The sequence below is a fragment of the Hylobates moloch genome, unplaced genomic scaffold (genome assembly GCF_009828535.3).
Source record: "Hylobates moloch isolate HMO894 unplaced genomic scaffold, HMol_V3 SCAFFOLD_4, whole genome shotgun sequence".
Classification (NCBI taxonomy): domain Eukaryota; kingdom Metazoa; phylum Chordata; class Mammalia; order Primates; family Hylobatidae; genus Hylobates; species Hylobates moloch.
Window position 1 is genome coordinate 28,364,027 of NW_026652279.1, and position 18,968 is coordinate 28,382,994.

Sequence of the window (18,968 nt, forward strand, 5' to 3'; positions counted from 1 at the left end):
TCTCCTGGAGAATGGCCATGGTGATCATTCCTGTCATCCTCTGAAATCAAAAGAGAGAACGTGGGGCACTTTCTTAAAAGCCTGAAGGGAATGTAGACATTTCGACATCTGGTAAGACACACAGTGTGAGACACACCTGCAAGCTCTCCATCGCTTCCCCCGGGGGCGTCACCGCCCCCTGATGCCCCGCCCTCCCCACGACTCAAGTTCCTCCCACTTAGCTCGGTGCTAGGGGCGCATTTCCCCGGCTTGCCTCTGCTCCTTTGCGCACGCGCGCCGCTTCCCGGTGGCAGGCGCGGGCAGGGCCGCGTTGCGTCATCGGGGCGCGCGCCTCAGAGAGAGCTGTGGTTGCCGGAAGTTGAGCGGCGGTAAGTGAGCCGCGGCGGGCGAGGGTGTAGTGGGGTCTTGCTGGGCCGGTTTTGGAGGCCTGGAGTCAAGGGGCGAGCTCGCCAGGGAGGGCGAGGGTCACAGCAAGTCTCAGGATCCTCCTCTGCCAGCTTCTGGGTGGTCTTCCTCCTCCAGGGACTCACTGATTCCGGCTGGCGCCCTTCGTCTGTAGCCGCGTCCCCTCAGACTGGTTCAGTCCGGGGTCTTCTGACTTGGAAGCTCGTGCTGATTTCCTAAGTCAGCCCCTCCTGTCCTCTTGGTAGGCAGTGCTCAGAATCTTCAGTGTTGGAACACGGGAGATAGGACGTTTGGATTCCCATCCTGGCTGTGTCTGGATTTGCTGTCTCTGGCACGTTCCTTCCCCATCTAAGCTGCTTTTCCCTTATCGCAAAATGGGAATGGTAATTCGCCATTTGTTAAGTGAGGAGGTTAAATAAGTTTACTTTCTGAGAAAGAAAATTCTCGATTCCTTGGTTACAGGGTTAGAAACTAATGCACAATAAGAATCAGTCCGGTAAGGTAAATGTAGGTGTTAGAACATTTGTCAGAAATAGAGTCAAACTTTTAATTTTACCGAAATGAATTTTATAACTACAGTACTAACGTACATGATGTTGGAGAAGTACAAGCCAAACCGTGTGTGTGTGCACGTGCGTGCAATTTCCTGATTTTTAAACACTGGCGACTGATGGCCATTTTAAAAAAATTTGCAAGTAATTCTGGTTTTTAAAAACATTGGCAACTCAGTTTTTACAAAACCCTGTTCAGCTGTAACCAGTCATATGTGTGGCTGTCAGTTTGGGACCTCTGGATCCCAGACTCCCTTTTTCATTGACTACGTAGATTTTTTTTCTCTGACACCTCTGCCCACTGGCCAGATTTCTTCAGTGACAGAAAGCTTTCTACTTCTGGTTACTCCTGTTTGGTCCTCCCCCAGTTCTGACTCTTAGGTTGAGCTGAAAGCAGCTACTCGGTAATCTTAGCTCACTATTCCTCCTTCAGGCTCTTGGAATCACCCCTGCATTTAATTGCCCTATACACCATTGAAAGCTGCTAGTTTGTCTTCCTCTTCTCACCTTTTCTTCTCTAGGCTAAGCATATTTAATGTATTTGCTCGTAGTAAACTTAACAGTGACAGCAAATTTCGTCATGTTTTGTTATATCCCCAGCATATAGAGCAAAGCCTAGCATATTATATATGCTCAATAAATATTTGTTGGATGAATGAATAAAACAAATATTTGCCTGTTATGTGCCTGGCATTATTGTGGGCACTGGTGATCTATCAGTAAAATAAGAAAAAGAACCTTGTTTCATGGCACCTTCTAATAATAGTGGTGGTGGCGGCGGTGGTGGCATTGTCAGTAAGGGTTGGTAGGTGTTTCCGATTCTGAAACGTACAGGGTCATGGGATGGAGAGTAATTGTGGGGAAGCATAAAAGCTAGCTAGTCAGGGATGGCTTCCCTGAGGAAGTGACCTAACACTTGAATAAAGAAAAGGCCAGTCTTGGAATGGCTCATGTTGCTAAACTGCTCTCCCATCCCCCAACGCTGCTCCAGTCTTAAGCTGCATGCAGGTGTGTCTCACCTATAGCCCTTTGCTTCTGCTGCTTAGAACATCTCCCCTTCCCCTTCCATTTGTCTTGGCCAACTCCTTCCTTCCCTCATGTGACATGATTTTGAAATCCTTTAAGAGCTGAGTACTGGACTTTCCATTACTCAACCACAGGTTCCCTTTTTCGTTCCCAGCTAGCATCTCATTATAGAGAATAAACATTTATTGAGCTTCGGCTGTGTGTCTGTCACTGCACTGCAAGCTGGGAATACAAAAATGAGTAAGATACACATCCCTGTCCTCAAAGAGTTTACTTTTTTTTTAAGTCAAGGAGGTAGCAACGGTATGTCATGAAGCTATTGCGGAGGTTTGGTAGAGGAGGACTTAGGGTACGCATAAGTCAGGCTGACTCATCAGAGAAGGTTTCAGTGAGGAGGTGCTGCTTTAGCCAAGACCTGAAGGATGAACGAGATTTGACAGGTGAAGAGTGGTTCAAAGTGAGATGAGCAAAGGGCTAGAGGTGAGAATGCATGGCCTGCTTGTGGTTCACCGGAGTGGCAGTGTGGAGGTGTAGGATGAGAGGTGACTGGAAAGGTAAGCACTAGCCACATCGTGAAGGGCCCTGTGGACAATAGCATGTTAAGCGCACGTAGACTTTGGGATCCAAGATAGCTGCGTACCGATACTCGCATTGCCGCTGAACTAGTTTTGTGACCCTAGGCAAGTCACTTCCTTTATAAGCTTCAGTTTCCTCATCTCTAAGAAGGGGAAATAAAAACTGAATGAGGTGATATGTTACACCGGGAGGAGTTGAGAGATTAAGGAGGTGGAATTTGCTGGACTTGGTAACTGATAGGATGAAACAGAGGAAGGGGACAAGAATCAGGATCTTGATGGCGGGAGGGCAGAAATGAATTTGCTGTGTGGAATTCAGCAGTAACAAAATTCTTTGACTAGTGTCTCTAATTGATTAACCCTGAACTCTGATTTTATTTGGAAGTCAGTTTGCCTCTGTCGTCCACTTCTACCCATGGAAATGACGTTCACTAATGTCTTCCTCTCCTCTTTTTTTTTTTTTGAGATGGAGTCTCACTCTGTCACCCAGGCTGGAGTGCAGTGGCGCGATCTTGGCTCACTGCAAGCTCCGCCTCCTGGGTTCACACCATTCTCCTGCCTCAGCCAGGTCCCACCACCATCCCACTAATTTTTTTTTTTTTTTTTTATAGAGATAGGTGGTCTCGATCTCCTGACCTTGTGATCTGCTTGCCTTGGCCTCCCAAAGTGCTGAGATTACAGGCATGAGCCACTGCTTCCTCTCTTCTATCTCCTGATCTCCCCACCCTTCTGCAGTGCGATTAAGGCCTGATTGTATAATCAAGGGAGAATAAATACTGGAGGTGCTGCTCTGTTAATTGGTAGTCAACAGGTATTTCCATGATCTTGGCAGACTGAGGAACAGCCTATTCACTCCATCTCAGACCAGCTTCAGAATGATCACTTTTGGGATTTCCTCACACCTTCATCCCAGTTACCATCCTTGAACTGGCTCCAGTTTGTCAGCCTCTCTTTGAGTGTGTTGTACAGGAAGGAAATCCTCTTTCCTTGAGGACTCTAACCATGCAGAGCAAGACTGCACTTTTCTTGTGGTAACCTAAAGCCCTGCCAGCTCCATTATAGACACATTGTGCTTTTGACACTATTACACTAGTGTGCCACCAAATAGGCCCTCAGCATGGCTCAGCTGTCGCTGTATCCTCAGGCAGCTCTCTTGTCCATTTCCCTTTATGTCTTTCTCATATTCATTCCTCTCCTCAACTTACTACCTTGACTTTTGCTCCACTAAGTTGCGGTTGTCAATTAAGGCATCTCAGCTTCCTCTTCTATCCTTTACCAACTGATCTTTAGCTGACCCTATCCTTTTGCCTTTTATTCTAATTCTGTGAAAGAAATGGTGTTTTCAGCCTAAGTCCTCTATTCGTGCTTGAGATCCCATCTCCTCCTTTGCCTCAAGGACTGGGTTCCATCATTTGTTCATTTTCTTTCCTGTTTCATCAACCCTTCTCATTTAAATATTCTCCGTTTACTCTCATTTTGGAAAAAACAAAAACCCTCCCATTAACCTATGCTGCACCCTGTCACAGCTCTTTTACCCAGCCACCTTTCTTGGAAGAGTTCTAGAGTTGCTACCTGTACTTCCCTAAGTCATCACTAAAATCCTGCTCTCGTCCCACCACTCCCCAAAGGCATCAGACCTTGACATTGCCAGAATACCTGACCACTTTTCCTTATCTTTCTTGGCACATCTGACATTGCTGACCTTGCCCCTCACTTAGGAAAACCCAGTTCTACTTTGTATTATCTCTCTGGCCATTTGCCCCTCAATTTCCATTGTGGGCTCTTTTCTTCCCCTTTGTCCCTCACATGCCAATTTTTGCCAAGACTCTGCCCTCTACTATATTCTTTTCAACCCCAGCTTCAAACTTGTTTATATGCTCATGACCTCTGTTCTGTATCATGAGCCCGAATCTCTCCTGAGTGCTACCCTCAAACTCAAACAAGTCTAAAACTAAGCTCCTCATCTTCCCTTTGAACCTGCCGTTCTTTCTCTATTCTTGAATCTTGCCAATTCCCCTCCTTCCATTTAGTCATCCAAAACAGAACCCTGGGAGTCATCTCAGACTCTTCCTCTGGTACTATCCCTCCTTTCCATCTTCCAAGTCCAGGTAGTCGTCAGAGTTCTATAGATTCGACTTTGTTGCTATCTCCTGACACTTATCTCCTCCATTTCCTCCCTTGTGCCCTCAGTTCAGGCTCCCCTCCCTTCCTGCCTGTCTTTCTGCACAGCCTCCCTGCTGGTTGCCCTGCCTCAGCATTCCGGTCCTCACTGCTGTGGATTGCCTTTACTAAAATAGAGATCTATGCAGAAATACAGTTGCATAGCTTTTCACATAAGGCTCTTCATGATATGGCCTTTGCCTGCTTTTATGGCATGGTCCATCTACTCTGCCCCATGTGCCTCTCCTTGCTGCCATACAAAACTCTATCAGGGGAACCTGCCCCCAATATTTCAATGTACGTTCTTTCTATTTTCCATAAGTGTCAGCTGGCTGAGAAATAAAGAGTACAAAGAGAGGAATTTTACAGCTGGACCTCCAGGGATGACATCACATATTGGTAGGACTGTGATGCCCACCTGAGCCGCAAAACCAGCAGGTTTTTATTAAGGACTTCAAAAGGGGAGGGGGTGTGCAAACAGGGAGTGGGTCACAAAGATCACATGCTTCTGAGGAAACAGGACAAGGACAAAATCAGAAACTCCTGATAAGGATCTATGTTCAGCAGTGTATGTATTGTCTTGATAAACATCTTAAACAACAGAAAACAGGGTTTGAGAGCAGAGAACTGGTCTGACCTCAAATTTACCAGGGCAGGGCTTCCCAATCCTGGTAAGCCTGAGGGTACTGCAGGAGACCAGGGCATATTTCAGTCCTTATCTCAACTGCATAAGACAGACACTCCCAGAGTGGCCCTTTATAGACCCCCCCCCCAGGAATGCATTCCTTTCCCAGGGTCTTAATTATTAATATTTCTTGCTAGGAAAAGAATTTAGTGATATCTTCCCTATTTGCATGTCCATTTATAGGCTGTCTGCAAGAAGAAAAATATGGCTCTATTCTGCCCGACCCTGTAGGCAGTCAGACCTTATGGTTCCCTTGTTCCCTGAAAATCGCTGTTATGCTGTTCTTTTTCAAGGTGCACTGATTTCATACTGTTTAAACACACATGTTTTACAATCAATTTGTACAGTTAACACAATAGTGGTCCTGAGGTGACTTACATTCTCAGCTTACAAAGATAACAGGATTAAGAGATTAAAGACAGGCATAAAAAATTATAAAAGTATTAATTTTTGGAACTGATAAATGTCCATATTAAAATGAAATCTTCACAATTTATGTTCAGAGATTGAAGTAAAGACAGGCAGAAGAAATTATAAAAGTATTATTTGGGAACTGATATATGTCCATATTAAAATGAAATCTTCACAATTTATGTTTCTCTGCCGCGACAGAACTCATTTGTATTTTCTCAAACATACTGTCCTGGTTCGTTCGTTCATATGTTTCAGTCATCAACAAGTATTTATTGGGCACCTATGAGGTGCTAAGACGTGTTAGAAAAACAATGATGAATAGGGGAAAATGAGAAGCTGGCACGGTTCCTTTCTCATAGAATTTTTATTAATTCGTTCATTGTTTCAGTCATCAACAAGTATTTATTGGGCACCTATGAGGTGCTAAGTCAGGTGCTAGAAAAATAATGATGAATGGGGGAAAATTAGAAGCTGACATGGTTCCTTTCTCATAGAATTTGTATTCTACTGAGGAGGATAACTGCATACGTGCTATGAAGGTAAGGTAGTTGGTGCTCTTTGAGGACTAGAATACAGGAGGATCAACCTAATTCGGAGCTGAGGGAGTCAGGGAAGTCTTCCTTCAGAAGTGATGATTGAGCTGTGATTTGAAGTGAGCAAAGAAATTCACTAGATGATGGGTATGTGGAGGTGGCCAAGAAAATTCTAAGCTTATGCAGAGGCCATGGGGTGTTTCTGCAGTTGACGGTGTGGAGCTGAGTCAGCTTCCTCCCTTTGCCTGGAGAGTCCCCACTCCCTACCTCTAGCCTACTCATCCAGGGGTCCTTGCATGGGGCTAGTGCTGCCATCTAACCCCCCCTTTCTCAACCATCAGGGGCAGGTTTAGAAGTTTGTGGAGCTGTTTTATTTTGCTTTGTTTTGTGACATTGACCAGAGGGCATTACTGCGTTTATTGAGAGACAGCCAGAGATGCTCAACATTCTGCAGTGTGCAGGGATAGATCTAAACAAAAAAGAATTGTCCCATCCAGCATGTCAGTAGGGCCCCTGTTGAGAATCTACTCGGATGTTCTTAAAACCTTGGCTTAAGGGTTTCTATAGGATATTCTTAAAACTTTGGCTTGGCTGGGTGTGGTGGCTCATGCCGGTAATCCCAGCGCTTTGGGAGGCCGAGGCGGGTGGATCACAAGGTCAGGAGTTCGAGACCAGCCTGACCAACATAGTGAAACCCTGTCTCTACTAAAAATACAAAAATTAGCCAGGCAGGGTGGTGGGTGCCTGTAATCCCAGCTACTCAGGAGGCTAAGGCAGGAGAATCGCTTGAACCCGGGAGGCAGAGGTTGCAGTGGAGCCGAAATTGCGCCACCTCCCTCCAGTCTGGGTGACAGAGCAAGACTCTGTCTCAAGACTCCGTCTCAAAAAACAAAAAATAAAAAGCAAACAAACAAAAAAAACCCTCCTTGGCTTAAGGGTTTCTATAGGAAACACTGTTGCCTCATCAGTCTAATTTAGATGTCCCTCCTCCTATAACATTCTATACCAACACCAGGCTATACTGTATTTGTTTTATCTCCAAATTGCTATTCTCCGATTCCTCTTCTGTTTTGCTGTCTGATTTGGCTTCAAAATTGTTAGCTCTTTAAAGGTGGGGACCATAGTTTTTTTTGCCATTGAACCCTGAAATGTAGCACAGGGACAAGTATATAATATAACTGTTTATTGAAGAAATAACTAATGGAAACCCTAATTTTCTTTTCTTTTCTTTTCTTTTTTTTTTTTTTTTTTTGAGACAGAGTTTTACTCTGTCACCCAGGCTGGAGTGCAGTAGTGCTATCTGAGCTCACTGCAACCTCCGCCTCCCGGGTTCAAGCAATTCTCAAGCTTCAGCCTTCCGAGTAGCTGGGATTGCAGGCACCTGCCACCATGCCCGGCCCTTTTTTTGTATTTTTAGTAGAGACGAGGTTTCGCCACGTTGGCCAGGCATGTTATTGGTAAACAATATGATGTTAGTCCTGCTTTTTGAGTGTCTCCTACGGGCCAGATATATGCATTTTCTAGTTCAATCTTCACACTAATTCTGCACAGTAGGTGGCATCCCCATCTAACAGAAGAGGAAACAGACTCGGAGAAGTTGAATGACTTGTCCAAGGTGGTGTGGCTAGAAAGTAGCAGAGACAGGATTTGAACTCACGTCTCTCTGGCTCATGAACCTATGCCCTTTCCAGTCTAGCAGACCATCTGCCTTGTACAGTTGTTTTCTTGAACTTAGATTTAGGGCCCTAGATTTACCTCTGTGAAATTTCAAATCTTGTTAAAATAGGCCTGCCATTCCAGATGGTCAGAATCTTTTTTTATCCTGAATTTTAGTCACTTGTATTGCCTGTTTCTTCTTGTGTCATGAAATTGATAAGCAAATCTATATCACTATCCAAGTTATTGGTAAAATATGGTAATAAGAATACTTTATTGAATATATTTATTTGCCTATTCCCCCTGCTCTTAGCCCCAGCACAGGGTTCAGTGCACATGAAATACTTAGTAAATGTTGATAAATATTCATTCATGTGGATAAATAAAATAAACTGGACAGGCCCAGACACTAAGCCAAAGACCTACTGCTATTAGCTCCTTTCTAATTAACATTAATTAATTCAGTAACCAAGATCCTTTGAATAAGATTATTTTACCAGTTCTTAATCCCTCTAATTATGTTAGGATCCAATTCCTGTATCTTCACCTTGTCTACCGAGATTTCTAGAGCAGCCTTTTGAGAGACATTTCTGAGACCTGTATGTCCTGTGTCTATGATTCTTGCCTGATCAAAGTAGGAAGGCAGTTACTCTGTTATGACTTTTTCTTAGAGAAACCATATTGGCCTCTTGTGATTACTTAGGGCTGCCTCATACAGTTATGCAGGCTGCGCACTGCACAAGAGGCCACATCAAAGGGGGTTCCATTTATATCATAGGTATTATGGGTGCATTTTTGTAATGACAGTGGCAGAGAAGGCTACTATGTCTTGAGCTAACCTAATCAGTATATTACAACATTTCTCTAACTAAAGGAAGTAAAATCTTGAAGCAGGGGTGTAATTTTCTGATTGTACAAAGGTGCTAAGTGGACTAGAGTGGCCCATATGGGCCTTTCCTGGGAGCAAAACTTCTGTCCAGTGGTCTTTAGAACCCATCTTTATTCTTATCTTTGAAAAATCAGGCCGCGTGCAGTGGCTCACGCCTATAATCCCAGTACTTTGGGAGGCTGAGCAGGTGGATCGCCTGAGGTCAGGAGTTCGAAACCAGCCTGGCCAATATAGTGAAACACTCTCTACTAAAAATACAAAAAATCACCTGGGCGTAGTGGCGGGCGCCCATAATCCCAGCTACTTGGGAGGCTGAGGCAGGAGAATCGCTTGAACGTGGGTGGCGGAGGTTGCAGTGAGCCGAGATCGTGCCATTGCACTCAAACCTGGGCAACAAGAGCAAAACTCCATCTCAAAAAAAAAAAGAAAAGAAAAAAGAAAAATCAAACATTTTGAAAATCTGAAATCAGGCCTTTGCTTGGCCCAGTTTTTCAGTACTTCTCCCATTTCTCAGGATTCTTTAAAGATCACCAGAAATGAAAACCACAGAGATGTTATTATTTAGAAGCAAGCCTTCATAACTCAGCCAGCTTTTAGGAAACCATCATAGATTTTAGTTGTTGCTTGGCATAGGGCTCCACAGTGATTCAGACAAATCCAGGTGGCTGTCTCTCAGATGAATAGAGAAATGGGCAACAGTGTTGATCAGTGGAGGTAACAAAAGGACTCAGAAGAAGGCACACTGCCCTCCATCTTTCTGGCAGTATTGCTTCCTCTCTCCTCTTTCCCACATTTTCTCAGCCGTCACTGTCCCTCCCATGTAGGCTTCTCAAACCCCATAATGCTGGTATCCAGTGCATCCATTCTCAAAAACTGAAGCTGATGGACACCAGATTGCATGTGAGGGTGAAGGATATTATAGCAGAAGGAAATCAAAATAAAAGAAAAACAGCTCCTGGAAGTAACCAATGAGAAGGATAGATAGAGTTTGAAGACTGTGGATGTGACTGCTTCTTCCCTGGTTGACCCACTGAAGAAGAAATCACGTTGATTCAGAGTTGGCTTAGAGGTGAGGAGGACAACTCACCCATCATAGCAATTTTCCTCACTGCCAGTGTGATCAGCTGTTACCACAGAAATCACCTGAAAGCACAGTCACAAACCAATTTGGCTGACTTGATGACTTGATGTCTTGTGGAGATGTTAGTTTTGCTCAGGGACATCTTGACTCTAATGCAACTTTTAAAAGGAAGTGAGGTTTCTGTACCCAGCTGGTTTCCCTGTAGGAGTCCTAAGTTCTCATCTTCCGGTAGAGCCTACTCTTTCTTCTAAGTTTAGAACTTTTTTCCTTCTTTTGGAAGAGAAGGCTTTAAACCTCCCTCTTTAACAGCCTTGCAGATTGTTTCCGAAACTCATGAGGTTGCAGAAGCATCATTTGTCTATAAAATGTGCATTGGCTCCATATGCCAAAGCAGCCTCCTCCCGACTCCTGGTGATCTCTACCTCCTTTTTACACATCAGCAGCTAAGAACATATGCTGTTTGTCAGCGGGACTTGGTCATGTGGTTTGGTGCTTATTTTAACGACTGCCAGAGCTTGCAGCCCTGCAGCTGGGAAAATGAGAATAGAAGCCTGCTCTGTGTGCTCCATTTTGGCCCAGAGAAGGCACTTCAGGGCCAAATTGCAGTTATTCTGCACTTCTGCTAAGTGAATGGCCCCACATGGGCTCAGAGAAATCGGACACTGAGTGCTCGCTGCCCTTTAGAACTTGTTCTTTTGGACTTCTTGATGACCTGTAGTGGGAGACTGACCATTTCCTTTTAATTAAGCCTCTGTTGTAATTGCAGAGCTCTTTTGAGGGAGGTAGGCTTTAAATGAGCCATGTTTTAGGCAGAGGAAATTTTCATAGTGAGCATGGGGAAGGGGAACCACATCAGTCAGGCATTGTTGGCTAATATGGGGCAGTGACAAGAAAAACTACCAGCAGCTACCATTTATTGACTGCTCGTTGTATGCCAGGCACTGTAGCAGGCACATCACAAACATTTAGCCCTCCCAGCAAGTTCTGGAGTAGGTATATTTGTCCTTATCTTACACCTGAGTAAATCCAGGTGCAGGGGGGTGAAGGAACCTGCCCTAACCTACCCTAGGCTTCTCAGCCAATAGGAGGTGGAGGTGGAATCCACACTCGGGTTTATCTGACTAAAGACCAGATTCCTGACTGCATTACATTACCCCTCCTTTTAGCATCCTTTCCCTGAACCATTAAAAACTCTCCTGCTTGTGGCGGACACAGTGGCTCACGCCTGTAATCCTAGCACTTTGGGAGGCCAAGGCAGGTGGATCACCTGGGGTCAGGAGTTTGAGACCAGCCTGGCCAACAAAGCGAAACCCTACTAAAAATACAAAAATTAGCTGGGCGTGGTGGCGCATGCCTGTAATCCCAGCTATGTAGGAGGCCAAGGTAGGATAATCGCTTGAACCCAGTAGACAGAGGTTGCAGTGAGCCGAGATCACGCCATTGCACTCCAGCCTGGACGACAGAGCGAGACTCTGTCTCAAAGAAAAATAAACCAAAAAAACTCCCCTGCCCTCCTAAAGCAAACAGACAAAAAACTAAAACAACACAGAAAAATTAGAGTGTGATAATTTTTAGCATTGTCAGGCTGGTTTATGGAAACTAGAGGCCTGTGTGTCTAGCTTCCCCTAAAGACAGGTTCTTTTTGTTTTTTTCTCTCCCTCTGTTTTTTATTTTCTACAATTACTTCTTCACTTTAAAGTGAATTACTTCTTCATTTAAAACATCCTGTATTTCTTCATTAAAAAATATCCTACACTTCTTCATTTTAAAAAATCCTACACTGGCTTGATTATTTGCTGTGTCCAATCCTAGAGGGAGAATGGTTGGGCAGTCTCACTCCAGGAAGCACTCCTGCTTCAATTAATTCTATCAGCAGCCAAGCCAAAATACTTCCATCCTTAGCTTCTTTAATCACAAAATGCCAGAAAACTTTATGGAAATGATTTCTCATTTAGGCTCCTTATTTAGAGTAATGAATTGCTTTTTACCAAAGCTAAATTTAAGTAGGTCATCTGTTAACTGATGACCTACTTTAATGACCTACTGATGAATAAATGAAGGTTCTCTTCGTAGGACTGGTATAGTTTAAAGATAGGGGTTTTGTTCTACTTTTTTATTTTATTTTATTTTTTGAGACAGGGTCTTGCTCTGTTGTCCAGGCTGGAATACAGTGGTGCAGTCATGGCTCACTGCAGCTTGGATTGCCTGAGCTCAGGCGATCCTCCTGTCTCAGCCTCCTGAGTAGTCGGGACCACAGGCATGCACCACCACTCCATAATAATTTTTTAAAATTATTTGTAGAGATGAGGTCTTACGATGTTGCCTAGACTGGTCTCGTCTGGGCTCAAGTGATCATCCTGCTTTGGCCTCCCAAAGTGCTAGGATTACAAGTGTAAGCCACTGTGCCTGTGCCTGGCCTTTTTTTTTTTTTTTTTTTTGAGATGGAGTCTTGCTGTATCGCCCAGGCTGGAGTGCAGGTGCGCAATCTTGGCTCACTGCAAGCTCCGCCTCCCGGGTTCACACCATTCTCCTGCCTCAGCCTCCCAAGTAGCTGGGACTATAGGCGCCCGCCACCATGCCCAGCTAATTTTTTTTTTGTATTTTCAGTAGAGACGGGGTTTCACCGTATTAGCCAGGATGGTCTCGATCTCCTGACCTTGTGATTTGCCCGCCTCGGCCTCCCAGAGTGCTGGGATTACAGGTGTGAGCTACCGCGCCCAGCTTTTTTTTTTTTTTTAATTCCTTCCTGTGACAGGTTCTCACCCTGTCACGCAGGCTGGAGTTCAGTGGCACGATCACGGCTCACTGCAGACTCGACCTCCTGGGTTCAAGCGATCCTCCCACCTCCTACCTCAGCCTCCCAAGTAGCTGGGACTACAGGCACCTGGCAATTTTTTTTATTTTTTGTAGAGATGGGGGCCCATCATGTTACCCAGGCTGGTCTTGAACTCCTGGGCTCAAGCAGTCCTCCTCCTTCAGCCTCCCAAACTGTGGGGATTACAGGTGTGAGCCACCGCACCCGGCCCTATTTTACTTCTTTATTCATGGATAACATACATAAAGTGCACTGATAGCAAATGTTTAGCTTGTGGCTTTTTACATAGGTACATGCCTTGTAACCACCACCCAGCTCAAGATATAGAATATTTCCATCTCCCCAGGAGCCTTCCTCGTGGCCTTCTCAGTCAGTAGCTCCACCTCACCCTGTAATCACCATTCTAACTTCTGTCAGGTTGATTGGTTTTGCCTGTTGAACAAAGTATAAAGCTGTGTGTGTCTGGGTGATAAAATTATTCTTACTATTTTATTTTGGAACAGTTTCAAACTTACAGAAATACTATAAGAATAAGACAGAGACCTTCTATTTATCCATCTCCCAGAGAATCCCATTCAGTTTTTGTCCCAATAATGCCCTTTTATAGTGGAGCATCATCCCAGGATCACACATGGTCCCCAGCTGTCACGTCTTTGTGGTCTCTTTCAATCTGGGACAGTTCCTTGTCTCCCTCTGACTTTTAAGACCTTGGCACTTCTGAAGACTATAATCCTGGTCATTTTGTAGAACGTTTTTCAACATGGGTTTATCTGATGTTTCCTCCCATGAGATCCAGGTTGTGCATTTTCATCCAAACACCACAGATGCTGTGTTCTTTCCATGGCATTCTATCAGATAGCACACAGTGTCTGTTTGTCACGTTGCTGCTGGTGTTAACTTTAATCTCTTCATTAAAATGCTATATTAATGACCAGATATTGTCACTAGTAGCTACCAGAACGCTTTCAGAAAGAAACATTTATTCTTGACTACTTTCATATGCAGTTGAGTAAGGTTTTATTTGCACTGATTTGTGCATGCATGTTTCCTGCCCGCTAAGGTCTTAGTCTTGAAAAAACAATAATAGGTTTAGAGACCTAAGTTATATGGCATATTGTCGTATGTTCTTCATGATTCCTTACTCCATATTCTGTGGTAATTGGCTTCTGGGGTTTGTTCTCATAGTCATAGAAGTTTGTGTTATTTCTTGCTTTTGTTTCTTTTGGGGAGGATATCTATAGAAAGTTCCTTGTTTTTGTTTTGTGGTTTTTTTTGTTTGTTTGTTTTTTCTTTCTTTTTTTTTTTTTTTTTGAGACAGGGTCTGGCTCTGTCACCTAGGCTGGAGTGCAGTGGTGCCATCTTGCCATCTTGGCTACTGCAGCCTTAATCTCCCAGGCTTAAGCGATCCTCTGCCTGAGTCTCCCAAGTAGCTGGGAACACAGGCGCATGCCACCGCCATGCCCAGCTAACTTTTTAAATATTTTTGGTAGAGACGGAATGTTGCCCATGTTGCCTGGGCTGGTCTCAAACTCCTGAGCTCAAGCTATCCTCCTGCCTCAGACCCCCAAAGTGCTGGGATTGCAGGTGTGAGCCACCACACCCAAACTTTTTTTTTTTAAATTATTTTATTTTTAAATTAATTTTTTCTAGAGATGGTGTCCTGCTGTGTTGCCCAGGCTGGTCATGAACTCCTGCCTCCAAGCAGTCCTCCTGCCTCAGCCTCTCAAAGTGCTGGGATGCAGATGTGAGCCACTGTGCCTGGCTGATAAAAGGTTTCTAAAATTCATCCTAGTAATGTTTGAGAGCCACTCGCAAGGGACTAGGGACATTGAAAGGAATATGAGCCAGGATCTGTATTTGTAGAGTTTACAATCAAGTTTGGTGGAGGCAAACAGGTAAGCAAAGAGTTGAAAAACAATACCAAATGTCTAGGTGGCTTAGAGCCAGGAGTGATTAAATATAGCTGCCAGGAGTATGAGGGGAGTGAAGACAGGCGAGGCACCTCTGAGAAGGCCTTCCCGAGCAGGTCACCTCTGAGCTGGCTTTTCAAAATGCCAGGCAGTCACAGAAGCAAGGTGAGGGAGAACAGGGACACTTTTCAGACAGAGGGGCTGTGGGTTCTAGGCCGTGGGGGCCTGAGAACCGCTGTTAAGGAGCATCAGGTCAGAGGTGAGGAGTGACAGGGCCGTGGGGTAGAACTAGAAAAGTCGGAAGGCAGCAGCGGGGGTCTGGGAGAAAGCATAAGGAAACCATCAGAGGTGTAGTCATATGCCTGCTTAGGATGTAGAATGCTGCTGATGCAGTCTTTCCGGAACGTTATGAGCCTTAATAAATATCAAATGAGCTTCGTCTTGGCTTAATGATGCTGAGAGATGTGTGAATGTTTTGAGTAGACTATATTTACCAGTTCATAAAGAAGTATTTGCAGCATTACAAGGTGCCTATTGGCCGCGCGTGGTGGCTCACGCTTGTAATCCCAGCACTTTGGGAGGCCGAGGCGGGTGGATCACGAGGTCAGGAGATCGAGACCACGGTGAAACCCCGTCTCTACTAAAAAAATACAAAAAAAATCAGCCGGGCGTGGTGGCGGGCGCCTGTAGTCCCAGCTACTCGGAGAGGCTGAGGCAGGAGAATGGCGTGAACCCGGGAGGCGGAGCTTGCAGTGAGCCGAGATTGCGCCACTGCACTCCAGCCTGGGTGACAGAGCGAGACTCCGTCTCAAAAAAAAAAAAAAAAAAGGTGCCTATTGCAGACCAGCAGATGTGGCCTTAGAATCTGGCCTTCGCCCTCAGCAGCCCTCATTGATCTTTACTGCCCTTTAAAAAGATTATGCCAAAAACATCAGTCTTCCTCAGAACAAAATACATTATTGGCACCTTCAAAGAGTCAAAAGATAACAGGTTTGGAAGATCATTTAGTCCAGGAGTCAGTAAACTATAGCCTGTGGATCAAGTCCTGCCCGAGGCCTTTTTTTGTGCAGTACAGGAGCTAAGAATGGTTTTTGCATTTTTTTAAGGGTTGTAAAAAAATAAATACACAGCAGACTGTTTGGGGCCTGCAGTGCCTTAAAATATTTACTATCTGGCCTTCTTCAGGAAAAGCTTGCCAGAACCTGGTCTTGTCTGACTGCCTGATACAGCAATCCTTTGTGCAGTATTACATGGCAAATAATCATCCAATATATGCTTGAACACTTCCACTAATGGAGAACTCATTATCTCACTGATCTATTTCCTGTTTGGACAATTCAAGCTATTAGTAATTTTTAAACTCTGCTGAGATTTATCTTACTGTATAGCATCCATCCATTGGCCCTTTGTGGGAAAAGAGAGCTATTATTTCATTTGAACCTTTACTGAGCTCTTAATATGATCCAGGCACTGTGCTCAGTCCTAAAGAAAGATGAGTAAGACATGGTTCTTGTTTCAAGGATCTCCCAGCTATGATTTCTGGGAACCAAAGCAGTTGAGCTGCTAGTCTTTTATCTCTCTCTTTGTCTTCTTGCCATTGGGTTAGGACTTTTTTCTTTAATTATTTTAGTTATTTCTGTATTGTTATTTTATATACATAATACAAACTTTAAGAGGCAAAAAAGGTCATGCAGTGAAAATAAGTCTCCCCACACTCCTCTCTCCTGCCCTAGCAGCTTTCTTGGGAGGCAACCGCCACTGCACATTTCCTGTGGGGATTTGATCTTAAAAAGCAAAAGATTTAGATGCATTTGGACAGAAACTTTTGATAAGTACTCATTCAGTGACATTTGCTGAGCTCCTACTCATGCTGAGTGTGACTGAGTTTTATTTTCATTAAAGTCTGAAATTTGCACCAAGTTTCAGTGGTAGACACAGCCCCAGGGGGGTTGTATTGGTTAACCACACATGGTGCTATTTCAGTTTAATCTTGACTGAACTTCTTGGCTACTGCAGGCTTTCTTACACAGCTAGGGTTCTTGCTCATTACAGTGTTGAATCCCTATCAAAACCTTTCCTGTTTAATTGGCAGTGACACAATCCCATCTTGTGTAACTCAGGATGTTTCACATCCTGAAATAGTTTGAAATAAAATTGAAACACACTTACATTGATGCCTATGTTAATTTCTTTCCTTGACTGTGTCTGAATATAATGTTGAAGTGTGATAAAAACAATCCTTTATCTTTCTAAGCTAAGCAGAGGCCGAAGTTTCACTTGCACTGTCCAGGGCTATACAGGCAAGCCTTACTTTTTCAAGAAGTAGGTTATGTTTGGATTTAGATTAGTGACACATGAATAACTCTACCTATGACTCACTTCCCCCCAAATTCCCCTCCGACCATTACTTCTTAAATCTTCCCTTCCAGCTTAAGCACTATAGTGATGTGACATAGACATGTATGTTCCTAAGTGATACCTTTATCATAGATTGTCCTGTTTAGGTATTTCCAGAAGATTCCTCATCATGCTGATGTTGCTTAAGACTTTTCTGTTTTCAGCCTGTCATAGAACAGTTTCAGCAGCTGAATATCAACTATATCCTCTTATTAAATAGGCCCTTGGGTTCTGTTCAGAATTTCTCTAAGGTCAAATAAGTCAGAAAATATTTGAAGGATGTGCCTCGTATGCAAATTACTTTTGTGCAATCATGGCTCACTGCAGCCTCAACCTCCTGGTGGGCTCAAGCTATCTTCTTACCTCAGCTTCCCGAGTCGTTGGGACTACAGGTGTGCCCTGCAATGCCCAGCAAATTTTTAATTTTTTTTTGTAGAAATGGGGTCTCACCATGTTGCCCAGGCTGGTCTCAAACTCCTGGGCTCAAGCGATTCTCCTGCCTCAGCCTCCTAAAGAGTTAGGATTACAGGCATGGACCACTGCACTGGGCCTTTTTTTTCTCTCTCTCTGTAAAAATAGTTTATTTGTTCTGTTTACAAAGTACAGGGAAGGAATAAGGGCAATACCTGGAACCCCTTTGGTCGCACATCTTCCCAGTCTCTGCTTCTATAAATAACGTTTGTACAACAGCAAACTTACATTGTCCCCATGTGTTTTCTCACATCCTAGTAGCTGCAGTCTATAGTATAGACTGGGTGGGAAATAGATGCCTCATTCACAGAGTAGGGCTCCCCTCCAATTAATGTTCCAGCTCACTTTTGCTAATATTGAAACAGAAGTAACTAATTCTTCTTAAAAACTCTCTCATGGACAAGTAGGTCATAGGCAAATTATGTCTGCACAACTCCTAGAATTGTTTCAAATAACTTTATAGTAAGGCAGTGACTAAGGCCCTTTCCTCTTTCCCATCTTTCTAAGTCCCAGGCTGCCTTCAGCACCTGGAGTGCCGCCTGGCTCCCCCACATCCCAGCGTGGTGATGGAGGAGGGGCAGGCCAGGCCAAGCATGAGGAATAAGCAGCCTTTACTGGGCTCAGACCAGGAGCCCATGGTCTTGAGGAACTCTGTATTTGTCAGTTTTCTTCTCCACATTCTCTTCCGCCTGTTTCTGCAGCCTCATGGGCTGTTTTTACTTCTGATAGTGGATCTTGGCCTTCTGCTTCCTCTTCTCCTCCAGGTAGCTGTCACTGCCTGGTACTTCCAGCCAACCTCATGAAGCAGCCAACCTCATGAAGCAGCCACCCCCAGGTAGGCAGACTTTACTTTAGGCTTCAGATGCACAACCTTGAAGACACCAGGAACCACTATCTGCAATTAATATACAAAATATCTGTTATCTTTTTTTTTTTTTTTTTGAGATGGAGTTTCACCCTTGTCTCCCAGGCTGGAGTACAATGGCGTGATCTCAGCTCACTGCAGCCTCTGCCTCCCGGGTTCAAGCAGTTCTCCTGCCTCAGCCTCCCGAGTAGCTGGGATTATAGGCATGCACCACCATGCCCGGCTAATTTTTGTATTTTTAGTAGAGACGGGGTTTCGCAATGTTGGTCAGGCTGGTCTTGGAGTCCTTACCAAGTGATCCACCCACCTCAGCCTCCAAAGTGCTAGGATTACAGGCGTGAGTCACTTCACCCGGCCAAGTGTGTTATCTTCTAAGTAGTTATCCTTAGTCACTTTTACCTAGCTACCGAAGTCTTGTAGAATAGAGTTTTCTTTTTTGTCTTTGTGATTCTCTGGCACTGGTTAAAATTCCATCTTGATGTCCTTAGCAGGTCATCAAAATTATGATGAAAACAAGTTACATTTGTCCTTTAAG

General features: G+C 44.3%; 1 protein-coding gene across 2 annotated transcripts in view; it reads left to right on the forward strand.

The window, feature by feature from the left end:
• The first annotated feature begins 332 nt into the window (after positions 1 to 332).
• ATG7 (autophagy related 7) overlaps positions 333 to 18,968 on the forward strand; it is a 279,143-nt gene continuing 260,507 nt past the window's right edge. For both annotated transcript variants that reach the window (XM_032149727.2, XM_032149726.2), the window contains exon 1: positions 333 to 368. The gene's annotated coding sequence lies outside the window, so the exon portion shown is untranslated. The remainder of the gene's footprint in view (positions 369 to 18,968) is intronic.